The sequence below is a fragment of the Ovis aries genome, chromosome 5, assembly GCF_016772045.2.
Source record: "Ovis aries strain OAR_USU_Benz2616 breed Rambouillet chromosome 5, ARS-UI_Ramb_v3.0, whole genome shotgun sequence".
NCBI classification, from domain to species: domain Eukaryota; kingdom Metazoa; phylum Chordata; class Mammalia; order Artiodactyla; family Bovidae; genus Ovis; species Ovis aries.
The window spans coordinates 4,648,566-4,661,524 of NC_056058.1; the positions used below are offsets into that span (position 1 = coordinate 4,648,566).

The following is a 12,959-nucleotide window of genomic DNA, read 5'->3' on the forward strand; positions in this document are numbered from 1 at the left end:
TGAAAGCAAAAGCAGAGGAAATGCTGTGGTCTTAGGTCCAGGCTGCAGGGATAACACAATCTCTGGGGATAAGCTGATCTGTCCTCAGAAAAAAGCAGGGCTCCTGACTCACGGCAGAACAGGAAGGTACCCGCGCTCATCCACCCCAAAGCTCCTCCCTCAGCCCCTTCTCCACCCATTCTCTCAGCATCTCCATGGGCGGCAGCATGGTGCTGTGGCCTCTGAAGCTAGGCTCCTGGATTTGAACCCTTCCTGTGTGACCTTGGACTTCCCAGGTGGTATTACTGGTAAAGAACCTGCCTGCCAATGCAGGAGACTCAAGAGACCCAGGTTCAATCCCCGGGTCGGGAAGATCCCCTGGCGTAGGGCATGGCAACCCACTCCAGTATTCTTGCCTGGAGAATCCCATGGTCAGAGGAGCGTAGCAGGCTACAGTCCATGGGGTCGTGAAGAGTCAGACAGGACTGAGTGACTGAGCACACGTGTGACCTTGGGGAAGTCACTTGACCTCTCTTTGACTCAGTTCTCCCGTCTGTAAAATGGGGAGAGTGATGTATTTTCTTCACAAGGTAGCTGTAATAATTGAAGGAACTAATTCACACTCAAGAGTTTCAAGCAATGCTGCCACGCTTAGCATATTATAAGCGCTCAAATAATACTGGCTACCATCACTACTATTATTTTTGCTCTTTGTTATTATGGTCTTCCTTTGTTATACCTGTTAAGAATTATTTATGATCTTGGTGCATGGTACATAGCAGGGTCCAACATATTTACAGATGGACCCAACTCATTACAGTCTCTAACCATCTCAGGAATGAAGAGGTGCAAGAACATCATGGATTATAAACAAAAATGGGCTGTGATGACCCCAGTGTTCACAGCAGCACTATTCACAATAGCTAAGACATAGAAGCAATCTAAATATCTATCAACAGGTGAACGGATAAAGAAGATGTGTGTTATATATATGTATATAGATGGAATACTAGTCAGCCATAAAAAAAAATGAAATAACGTCATTCGCAGCAATGTAGAGGGACCTAGAGATTATAATGTTAAGTGAAGTAAGCCAGACAGAGAAACACAAATATTGTATGATATAAGTGATATTCGGAGAAGGCAATGGCACCCCACTCCAGTACTCTTGCCTGGAAAATCCCATGGACGGAGGATATTATCCTTATGACTTACCTGGATGCTAAAAAAATGACACAAACGAACTTATTTACAAAACAGAAACAGACTCACAGACATAGATAAAAGCTTATGGTTACCAAAGGGGGTGGGGGGTCAAGGAAAAAGATAAATTAGGAGTTTGGCATTAACATACATGAACTATTATATATTAAACAGGCAAACAATAAGGACCTACTGTATAGCACGGGAAACTATAATCAATATCTCGTAACAACCTATAATGGAAAAAATCTATATGCATAGATACATGTATGGATATACATATATTATATATACATATTTACATAAATAAACGGGGCTTTCCAGGTAGCTCAGTGGTAAAGAATCCACCTGCCTGCCAATTCAGAAGGCACAAGAGATGCAGTTTTGATCCCTGGGTCAGGAAGATCTCCTGGAGGAGGAAATGGCAACCCACTCCAGTATCCTTGCCTGGAGAATCCCACAGACAGAGGAGCCTGGTGGGCTCCAGTCCATGGGGTTGCAGAGAGTCGGGCATTGACTGAGCACACAGGCATGGATATAAATATCTGGAAAACAGGGCTATTGATGGACCACCACCGGGGTACTTTTCTGGGGAAACGGGTGTTTTCTTCAGATTCTCAGTGTGGCAGTGCTCATGACTGGGCTTCTTCCCCCAGACCGGCACAAGGCCCAGTGCACAGCAGACCCAGGAAATTTTCCTGGAGAAGTTGATGGCAACCCACTCCAATATTCTTGCCTGGAGAATTCCATGGACAGAGGAGCCTGGTGGGCTGTGGTCCAAAGTGTCACAAAGAGTTGGGTACCTAACACTTGTGGGATTCACTAGAGGTGAGTTTTTATGGGTTTTGGGGTTTTTTTTTGCCATGCCACATGGCTTCTGGGATCTTAGTTCCCCCACCAGGAATCGAACCCAGTCCCCTGGCAGTGAAACTGTGGAGTCCTAACCACTGGACTGGCAGGGACAGAATAGGATAGGTACGCAGGTGACTGTGGAAGTTCCAGGAGGGGGCTATGGACAGAGAGTAGAGAGGGAAACCTAGGAACTTTGGGGAGATTACTGTAAGTTAATGATCACTCATGTAAGCTATTGGAATGTCGTGGAATGAAACAGCATGCTTAACTATAAAGCCAAAAATAAAAGCATGAGATATGCCCCAGGCCATTAGGTGGAAGAAAAATGTCACCACCCTTTTATGTATGTATATATGCTCAGTCACGTCTGACTCTGTGACCCCATGGACTGTAGCCCGCCAGGCTCCTCTGCCCATGGAATTTTCCAGGCAAGACTATCAAAGCAGGTTGCTATTTCCTCCTCCAGGGAATTTTCCTTACCCAGGGACTGAACGCGTGTCTCGCGTGTCTCCGGAGTCTCAGGCATTGGTAGGCGGGTTCTTTACCACTAGCGCCACCTGGGAGTTGGTGATGGACAGGGAGACCTGACATTCTGAGCGATGGAACTGACTGAGTGCCACCTGGAGAACCCCACCACCCTTCCCCCGATTTGAACAAGCATCACAATATTCTGAGTTGACCTCAGAGGGTCAGATATTCTTCTGCCCGAAATGAAGGAAGAGCTAGTGATGTAAGCCTCACATCTACTCGAGGGAGACAGTCTTCCCCGCCCCCTTTCCTCTGGCTATAAAATTGTAGCCCAGTTAATCCTCAGGGCAGAGCTCCCTCGCTTGCCCGCTTGCATCTCTTCCAAGCATCCTACACTAATAAATCTACTTCTTGCCTCACTTCGTCTCTCACTGAATTCTTTCTGCCATGAGACCTCAAGAACCTGAGCTTCATTAAGTCCTTAAACCAGGTGCTGTGATCTCAGTTGTAAGACCGTGAGTTCTGGCCTGATTCAAGTTGCGGCACATGGGTTCAAGCCCCAGTCAGAGGTGAACAGCTCCAGGAGCACCAGGGGAAGTCCCCAGAGGTGAGTTCTTGCATCTCCTGCGGCGGCTGCAGGATCTCTTCTCAGTCCCCTTGACCTTGCTACCCACACTATTCCAACTCTGTGCCCCGTTGACTGCAGTTGCTCTAGAGAGCGTCCAGGAAAGGCGGGTCTCTCCTCACTGATGAGCTGTGTGCTAAGTCGCTTCAGTCGTGTCCGACTCTTTGAGACCCCATAGACTGTAGCCCGCCAGGCTCCTCTGTCCATGGGATCCTCCAGGCAAGAATCCTGGAGTGGCTTGCCATGCCCTCCTCCAGGGATCCTCCCAACCTAAGAATCAAACCGTCTCTTATGTCTCCTGCATTGACAGGCAGGTTCTTTTACAGTACCACTAGCATCACCTGGGAAGCTCCCCCTCACTGATAGAAAATTCCAAATTGCTCCCCAAAGAGGGTGTGTCAAGGTCACCTGGAGACAAGGACACCTGGAGGGTGGTGGCGGGGGGCCTCAAATGCCAACACCAGCAACTAGGACCCCAACGCTCTTGCCAAGCCCAGTGACGTGTAAGACCAGGAGGGGGCCCCCAAGAAATTCCACAGCCAGAGAGACGAGGGCAGAATGCAAACTTGTGCACGGTGAGCTGCCGACACTGGTGGGTAGATGGCTGGGGGGCAAGGCGGTTATATTTTATGTGAAATCTATTTTACAACACACTAAAGAAAAAACTTTGTAAAATATGTAATTTCTTGCACAATCATTTTTCTCGGTCACTAATATTTTTATTCTTCATGCTCCCTTCTCCTCTTAACTCTCCGGTCTGTGGAGATGGGAATCAGGGGGGACTTTCCTTAAAGGTTTGCAGATCCAGAGATGAGACAGGCCTGGTGCTCCTGGCACACTGCCACGATCTCTACCTGACCATACTGTTTTTTACACCATCGAACCCCTGAGAAGAGCTGGAAGTTTTAGCTCTGTGCTCCCTCTTCCCATTCCCATGATTTTATCAACATTCACCCTGTTTCTGCACACTGCATGCCCAGGGCGATTATTCTGAATGGCCACACATTAAAAATAACAAGATTTGGGACTTCCCTGGAGGTCCAGGGGTTAAAGGACTTCCCTGGTGGCTCAGACGGTAAAGCATCTGCCTATAGTGTGGGAGACCCGGGTTCAATCCCTGGGTGGGGAAGATCTCCTGGAGAAGGAAATGGCACCCCACTCCAGTATTCTTGCCTGGAAAATCCCATGGACAGAGGAGCCTGGTGGGCTACAGTCCATGGGGTCGCAAAGACTCGGACACGACTGAGCAACTTCACTTTCCAGGGATTAAAACCCTGTGCCTCCACTGAAGGGGGCTCGGGTTCAATCTTCGGTTCGGGAACTAAGATTCCACATGCTGCTCGGTGTGGGCAAAAAAGCAAAAAAAGACATTACAGACCACTTTGCTTGAGGCTTACTGGATACACCCAAGTTTTGTTTGGGCTTCCCTGGTGTCTCAGATGGTAAAGAATCTGCCTGTAATGAGGGAGACCAAGGTTTGATCCCTGGGTTGGGAGGATTCCCTGGAGGAGGGCATGGCAATGCACTCTAGTTTTTTTTTTTAGAAAGAAAATCACTTTATTCTAATTAGTTCACAAACAATAACAGCAGAAAAGCACGTTTAAGAGGCCACAACTGCTTCTTCTGCCCAAACCCAAACTCAAGGCCATCTCAATGAACTTCTATATAGTGACAAAGCCCTCTTCCGCTGCAATCCTGAAGCACAAAAGCTATTAATGATTAAGGAGAAGTTTAACGGGCAGTCTCACACTTCATACTTCACTATTAATTTTACTTAAATCGCTAAATCAACATGGTCATGAGAGGTGATTTTTCATGTCTTCAGTTGGCACTTCTTGATTAAGCTAATCCGTTGGCCAATCCGCACTGTTTCAGCGCCTTGATGAAATCCTCGCAAAGTTTAAGGTCACCCTGGCTCTGGGCACACTCTAAACACTGTTTCACCTCACAGAAGCAGGGGCCATTCTGCGGCAGCTGTGCCAGCTGGGTTCCCTGAGCCTCCTGGTAAGTGATTCAGGCCTCGAGGGCTCAGCACTGCTTCCTCCCCTGAAGCTCCCCCGTGATGGTATGACCCAGAAGCCACAGCCGCGCTGGCAGCAGCGGTTGCCAGCTGGGCCATCAGGCCTGACTGCTGGGGAGCAGCAGCAGGGAGGCCAGTGGCAGGTGGGGGAGCTGCTGCTGGTGGCTGAGCTGCGGGCACTGGCCTGGGCACTGCTCTCATCTGAGGCTGGCAGGGGGGGCCGTGCAGGAAGTGTGGCCTCGGCTTCCACGAGGCATCTTGACTGCACTGCTAAGCCCACTCTAGTATTCTTGCCTGGAGAACCGCATGGACAGAGGAGTCTGGTGGACTACAGTCCACAGGGTCGCAGAGTCAGACATGACTGAGCGACTTGGCACGCATGCACACCCATCGTCCAGCCCACGGGGTCGCGGAGTTGGACAAGACTGAGCGACTTGGCACGCACGCACACCCATCGTCCTTAAGGAATGAGAGGAAGAAGCACAGCGCAGCGCACGTTTTGTTTGGCAGGTTGATTGGAAACCAAATCTCATCTCCTCTCCTGAGTTGGCCCTCCTCTGTATATGGAATTCTCCAGGCAAGAATACTGGAGTGGGTTGCCATTCCCTTCTCCAGGGGATCCTCCCAACCCAAGGCAGAATCTAAAATCACATCATGAGACTTCCCTGGTGATCTGGTGGCTAAGATTCCATGATCCCAATGCAAGGGATCCAGGTTCGATCCCTGGTCAGGGAACTAGATCCCACATCACACAGCTGAGCGTTCCCATGCCACAGCGCAAGATCTCATGTGCTGCAGCTAGGACCCGGCTTGGCCAAATAAATTAATATTTAAAAAAAATAAAATAAAATCATCTCACAGCCTTTCCTGCTTCTTCCCTGCTGTGACTCCTGCCGCACTCGGAATGAAACTCTTAACTCCCCACCATGGCCCACGATGCCCTGGGGGCCTGGATGCTTCCCTCCTCTGCCTTCTGTTCCATTTCCCCAATACAGACTCACTCCTGCCTCAGGGCCTTTGCACTGGCTGGTCCTTCTGCGTAAAATGCTTTGTCCCCCTCTTTGAGGAGTCAGTTGACTTCTGGCCCTATGTCTCAGCCTCCCAAGACCTTCTGGAAGCCCAGCCCGCTTTACATGCTCTCTCAACCCCACAGGTCAATGTCCCAGCCACATCCCAGGATGTATACACATTAGACGCTGATGAATGTCAGCTGAACAAGTGAGCAGCTCAAGCATGGGCTGAGAACAAACACAGAACTAGCCGAGCCTAGGCAAGTACTTGACGCCCCTGAGGGTGCCTTGCTTTCCTTAACTGTAAATGGGTTTGGACTTGGTGTTGGCTAAGACCCTTCTTTCCTTTTTATCCTTTCTTACATCTAAAAGTAGCCTTATCCATATGACCCAGAAATCCCACAACTGGTCATAAATCCTGAGGAAACCATACTTGACAAAGACACACGTACCCCAGCGCTCACTGCTGCACTATTTACAACAGCGAGGACACAGAAGCAGCCTCGATGCCCATCGACAGGTGAATGGACAAAGAAGCTGCGGTGCATACACACAGTGGGGTACCGCTCAGCCCTAAAAGGAGCACATCCGAGTCAGTTCTAATGAGGCAGATGAACCTTGAGCCCATTATACAGAGTGAGGTAAGTCAGCAAGAGAAAGACAAATACCATTTATTGATGTGTATATATTCCATAATCTAGAAAGACGGTACTGATGAACCTACCTGCAGGGCAGCAATGGAGACGCAGACACAGAGAACAGACTTGCGGACACAGCGGGGGAAGGAGAGGGTGGGACGAACTGAGAGAGGAGCGTGGAAACACACACATTACTATATGCAGAACAGACGGCCAGCGGGGATTTGCTGCCCGATTCTCGGAGAGCTCAACCCAGCGCTCTGGGACAGTCTAGAGGGGTGGGAGGGGGTGGGAGGTTGAAGGGAGGTTCAAGAGGGAGGGGACAGATGTATACCTATGGATGATCCGTGCTGACATATGGCAGAAACCAACACAATATTGTAAAGCAATTATCCTCCAATTAAGAATAAATAAACATTCTTTTAAGCAGCCTCAGGACTTCCCTGGTGGTCCAGTGGCTAAGACTCTGCACTCCCAGCGCAGTGGGGCCCGAATGTGATCCTTGATCAGGAACTAGATCTAGACCCCATGGGCCACAACTGAGACTTGGCAGAGCTAAAGAAATAAATATTAATAAAATAAAATAAAAGTAGCCTCACTGTTCACAACAGCTGAAAGGCAGACACAGCCTGCGTGTTCATCGGTGGATGAAAGGACATAAACAAAACAGCCCACCCACACAGCGGAATTTTACTGAGCCACGAAAAGGAAGAAAACGCGGACACAAGCTGAAACGTGGGTGAACTCTGAACACATCATGCTGTGTGAAAGAAGTTAGACGCAAAAGGTCACATGTTAAGTGATTCCACTTACACGAAATGTCCAGAGCAGGCAAATCCACAGAGACAGAAAGCAGATCGGTGGTGGCCAGGGGCCTGGGGCCTAGGGATGGGGAATGACTGCCAGTGGGGACAGGATTCCCTCTCTGGATGATAAAAAACACCCTGGAATTAGAGGCGGTGGTTGGACAGCATGGTGAATGTAATAAGTGCCCCTGATTTGTATACTTTAAAAGGGTTAATTTTATATTGTGTAAGTTCATCTCAATTTGTTTTTAAGAAAGGGGAAAAAAGCAGCTCTTCACTGCACAGATGGTGCAGGGTGGGAGTTGGGGCAGAGCCTCTAGGGCCAGGGGACCGGGTTTGTTCTCCCCCTACTTCCTGGCTGGGCGACTCCAGGCAAGGCACTCACACTGTGTGCTTTAGTTTCCTCATCTGGAAATGGATGAACAGTGGCGCCCACATCATAGGGGGAAAAAATAATAAAACAATACACGTGAAAGGCCTGGTGCTGAAAAGGGCTCAAAACATGTTAAATTATATTTTAAAACATGAATGTGTTTCCTTAAAAAAAAAAAAAAATCAGGGACTCCTCTGGTGGTCCAGGGGCTAAGATTCCTCGCTTCCAGGAATAAGGATCCCTGGCCAGGGAATAAGGATCCCACATGCCATGGGGCATGGCCAGAAAGAAGAAAAAGAAAAAAATATGCTGAGTGAAAGAAGCCAGACACAAAAGGACAAAAATGGAATGATTTCACTTATATGAGGTCCCTATTACCATCTGAGCCACCTAGGGCTTCCCAGGTGGCTCAGATGGTAAAGAATTTGCCTGCAGTGAGGGAGACCTGGGGTCAATCCCTGGATTAGGAAGATCCCCTGGAGTAGGAAATGGAAACCCACCCCAGTATTCTTTCCCGGCGAATTTCATAGGTAGTACAGTTCATGGGGTTGCAAAGAGTCAGGCATGACTGAAGCGACTGAGCGTGCACAGAGCAGTCAGATTCATAGAGACAGAAAGCATTTACAATGACGGGTGTCAGAGACTGGGGAGAGGGGAAGGTGGGGAATTAGTGTTTAATGTGGGCGGGGTTTCAGTCGTGAAGATGAAAAAGTTCTGGAGATGAATGGTGGTGATGGTGTGGTGCTAGGTCGTGTCTGACTCTTGTGACCCCATGGACTGTAGCCGGCCAGGCTCCTCTGCCGATCGATCTCCCAGGCAAGGATACTGGAGTGGGGTACCGTTTCCTCCTCCAGGGGATCTTTTCTGAACCAGGGAAGACCAAACCTGCATCTCTGGAGTGTCCTGCATTGGCAGGCAGGTGCTTTACCAGTAGCGCAACCTGGAAAGCCCATGGTGAGGATGGCTACACAACAGCGTGAATGTACTTAGTGCCACTGATTTGCACACCTACAAATGGTTCAAAGGGCAAATTTTATGTTCTGTAAATTTTATTGCAGTTTGAAAAAGAAAAAGCTGGAAGCTACAGTCTGTATCAGCCACCTTACTGAGCAGGGACGCTAAAGGCACCTGCTGCAGCGCCGGCACCAAGGACTCTCAGGCACTTGTTATCAGGAAGACAAGCAGCTTCCATCAGGCCTCTTTCCCTGACTGTGGGATCTTAGCTAATGATTCCCTGTGGTCTGAGCTGTTCCCTGCGCAACGGACTCTCCACGTTGGAGATTTCGAATTGGGCTCTTTACTAACTGTACTTCATTTGTTGAAAGCTGGGAACTATTAGATTCCAATCATAAATCCTCCAGAACTTTCTGGGATTCCTTCCTGCCTTTTCTCTCAATCGCAATGGAAAAATCTAAAATCTACACAGGATGGGACTTCCCTGGCTGTCCAGTGGCTAAGACTCTGAGCTTCTGCTGCAAGGGGGCGAGGATCCCATAAGATCCCACAAGCCGCACAGCACGGCCGAACAAATCAACAAAACAAAATAAAATCTACATAGTAAATGGGCTTCCCTGGTGGCCCAGTTAGTAGAGAGTCCACCTGCAACCCAGGGGACCCAGGTTTGATCCCTGGGTCAGGAAGAACCCCTGGAGGAGGGCATGGCAACCCCCACCAGTATTCTTGCCTGGGAAATCCCACAGACAGAGGAGCGATGGGGTCACAGAGTCAGACACGACTGAGTGACCAAACCCCCACCACAGAGTAAATATCCGCTTCCAAGGCCTCCACACACCTCCAACAGGAAGGAGGCAGACATGCGAAGGCACCCGGTGTGGAGTCCTCCTCGGTTTCCTTAAATGAGGAACTGTGTCCCTTTGTCAGGATCTTGAACGTGTAGAGGAAATGGGGATGGACAAACTTTTCATTTGCAAGAAATGTGAGTTTCCCAGAAAGCCATGAGTTCAGAGCACAGCGCACCTTTGCCCCAGGTTCGGGCTGGACAGCCCACCACATTCAGTTCCTTTTCCCCAGTGGAGCTAATACTACTTAATATTTTCCTCAAGCTCAATCGTTTAACTTTTTCCCTTAAATAAATTTAGCCTTATCCCTAGGTGCCCAGGTGGCACAGTGGTAAAGAATCCACCTGCCAATGCAGGAGACACAAGAGTTATGGGTTCGATCCCTGGGTCGGGAAGATCCCCTGGAGAAGGAAATGGCAGCCCCCTCCAGTATTCTTGCCTGGGAAATTCCAAGGACAGAGGAGCCTGGCGGGCTACAGTCCATGGGTCACAAAGAGTCGGACATGAATGAGTGACTGAGCACTCATACACACACACACACACACACACACACACACACACACACACACACACACACGCGCGCGCGCGCGCAAATACTAGATGACAATACCCATGAGTTACAGGGTAACTTTAATGTAAGATACATTATATTAAAGACGTGTGCTTCATGCTCAGTTTCACAACTGCCCTATATACAGTGTGCGTATACTTTTCATAAAATAAATATTTCAAAAATAGTTTAAAGCACTTCTCTCTTCCTCCAAAAGTATTTTTAAGATATTCCTTTAAAAATTAACTCAAGTTGAAAAAAAAAGAAAAAGAAAACTAACTCAAGTAGATAAACAACAAAGTCCTACTGTATAGCACAGGGAACTATATTCAATATCTTGTAATAAACTATAATGGAAAATAATTTTTAAAAGAATATATCCATACCTATAATATTGTATGAATATATATACATATCATTTTGCTATACACCAGAAACTAACACAGCATTGTAAATCAACTATATTTCTATTTAAAATAAATAAATAAAAGGAACTGAAGTAATCTTTTTGAGCATGGTGTTTGGACTCTGCCCTCAGGTTAAAGACAAAAAGAACCATCAGCAAATACTAAATTCTAGTGAGTAGGTTTCCTCTGGGGGAAGCGTGGGTTAGCAATTCTGAAGTTCCTATCTGTTTATTCTAGGACTGATCAAAGAAGTGAACACACTGGGGATCATGGCCGGGGGGGCGGAAGGGGGTGGTCCACACTGTTGGAGGAATGAGTTATACGTCTGTGACGTTGGATCCAATTTGGAGGCACCCGTGCAAATTTCAGAGTTTTGATACAGAAATGGGTGTGAGTTTGGGTGCTCTCAAAATCCTGCTATTTTTAAAATGGATAGCCAACAAGGACCCCCTGTATAGCACTGGGAGCTTTACTCCATATAACAACCTAAATGGGGAAAGAATTCGGAAAAAAAAGCTACATGTATATGTATAACTGAGTCACTTTGCAGGACACCTGAAACTAATTGTTAGTCAACTATGTCGGTGGTCGTTACCTGCTCAGTCGTGTCCAATTCTGCGACCCCGTGGACTCTAGCCTGCAGGCTCCTCTGTCTATGGGATTTCCCCAGCGAGAATACTGGAATGGGTTGCCATGTCCTTCTCGAGGGGATCTTTCCAGCCCAGGGATCGAACCCACGTCTTCTGCACCGCCAGGCAGATTCTCTACCACTGAGCCACCAGGGAAGCCCCAATCAACTGGACTCCAACAGAAAATAAAAAGTGGGTCTTTTTTTAAAGAAGGAGGTGCAGGGGTGGGTGAGTGGGTATGAGTGCACACACCTCCACTTCCCGGCTCTGTCCACTGACAGAGCTCAGAAACAATGACATCCTAGTAGCAGTGAGCACACCCAGCTCCCCGATCCCAGCTTTATGATTTTTAGAAATTTTTAATTGGAGGATTTCGTTATTTCTTTACACTGTTGTGTTGGTTTCTCCCAAACATCAACGTGAATCAGCCATAAATATACACATGCCCCCTCCCTCTTTCGCCTCCCTCCCAGCCCACCCCCTTCTCATCCCTCTGGGTCGTCACAGGGCACTAGACTAGGCTCCCTCTGTTATACAGTAACCTCCCACTAGCTATCTACTTTACACACGGCAGTGGATATATGTCCGTGCTAAACATACGAATGCTTAACGAATTTGCCCGTTATCCTTGGGTGGAGGCCATGCCAAGCTTCTCTGTATTGTTCCAATGTTAGTATATGTGCTACTGAAGCGAGCTCCAGCTTTCAGTTTGAAATACTGTTATCCACTAAAAGAATGAAGGCTTTCCTGGAGAAGTGGCTCATTTCCAGGATGGGGCAGGGGGACTATACAGGTGGACCTGGAGTTACTATCAGTTCAGTTCAGTCGCTCAGTCGTGCCCGACTCTTTGCGACCCCATGAACTGCAGCACGCCAGGAGTTACTATATGACCCCGTAATTCCCCTTCTGATACAAACATACACACCTAAGGTAAACGAAGACCTTCATCCACACAAAAACCTGTACGTGAATGTCCATTCAGCATCACTCTTATAACCAAAAGAGGGGGAGATGACCCACGTGGCCCTCAACAGGTGAACAAATAAACGAAACACGATCTCATCCACACAGTGAAATACTACTCAGCCATGAAAAGGAGTGAAGCCCCGACTCACGCTGCAACAGGGATGGATCTCAAAAATGCTGTGCTGAGTGAATGAAAGGAGATATAAAAGGCCACATCTTGTATGATTCCATTTTTATGAAATGTTCAGAAAAGGCAAATCCAGCGAGACAGAAGGTAAATGAGTGGCCGGGAGGGAAAGGAGGAATGGGAATGATAGTCAATGGGAATGAGGTGTTTTCTGAGGTGATGAAAATGTCCTGGACCTAGATCGAGGCAATGGTTACACAACTGTGACTATAATTAATACACTAAATTATACACTTGAAGAGGGTGAAATTTATGGCACACTATTATATTGCAATAAAATTATATATCAACTTTAAAAAAGCACACAAAACATCTGACATCCAACACTCAGGCAGAAATCAGTAAATCTAAAATTACTGGGAAATTAAATATGTATTTCCAGGGACTTCACTGGTGGTCCAGTGACTAAAGACTCCACGCTCCTGGTGCAGGGGACACAGGTTCAAT

The 12,959-nt window shown here is 47.8% G+C and overlaps 1 protein-coding gene, 1 non-coding gene and 1 pseudogene across 8 annotated transcripts in view; all 3 read right to left on the minus strand.

Moving 5' to 3' along the window:
- PGPEP1 (pyroglutamyl-peptidase I) overlaps positions 1–12,959 on the minus strand; it is a 37,221-nt gene that overhangs the window by 14,724 nt on the left and 9,538 nt on the right. The window lies entirely within an intron of this gene.
- Positions 6–7,965, minus strand: LOC132659861 (putative coiled-coil-helix-coiled-coil-helix domain-containing protein CHCHD2P9, mitochondrial; annotated as a pseudogene).
- Positions 11,951–12,057, minus strand: LOC114115062 (U6 spliceosomal RNA). Its single transcript, XR_003589565.2, has one exon. It is a non-coding gene; the product is annotated as a U6 spliceosomal RNA (small nuclear RNA).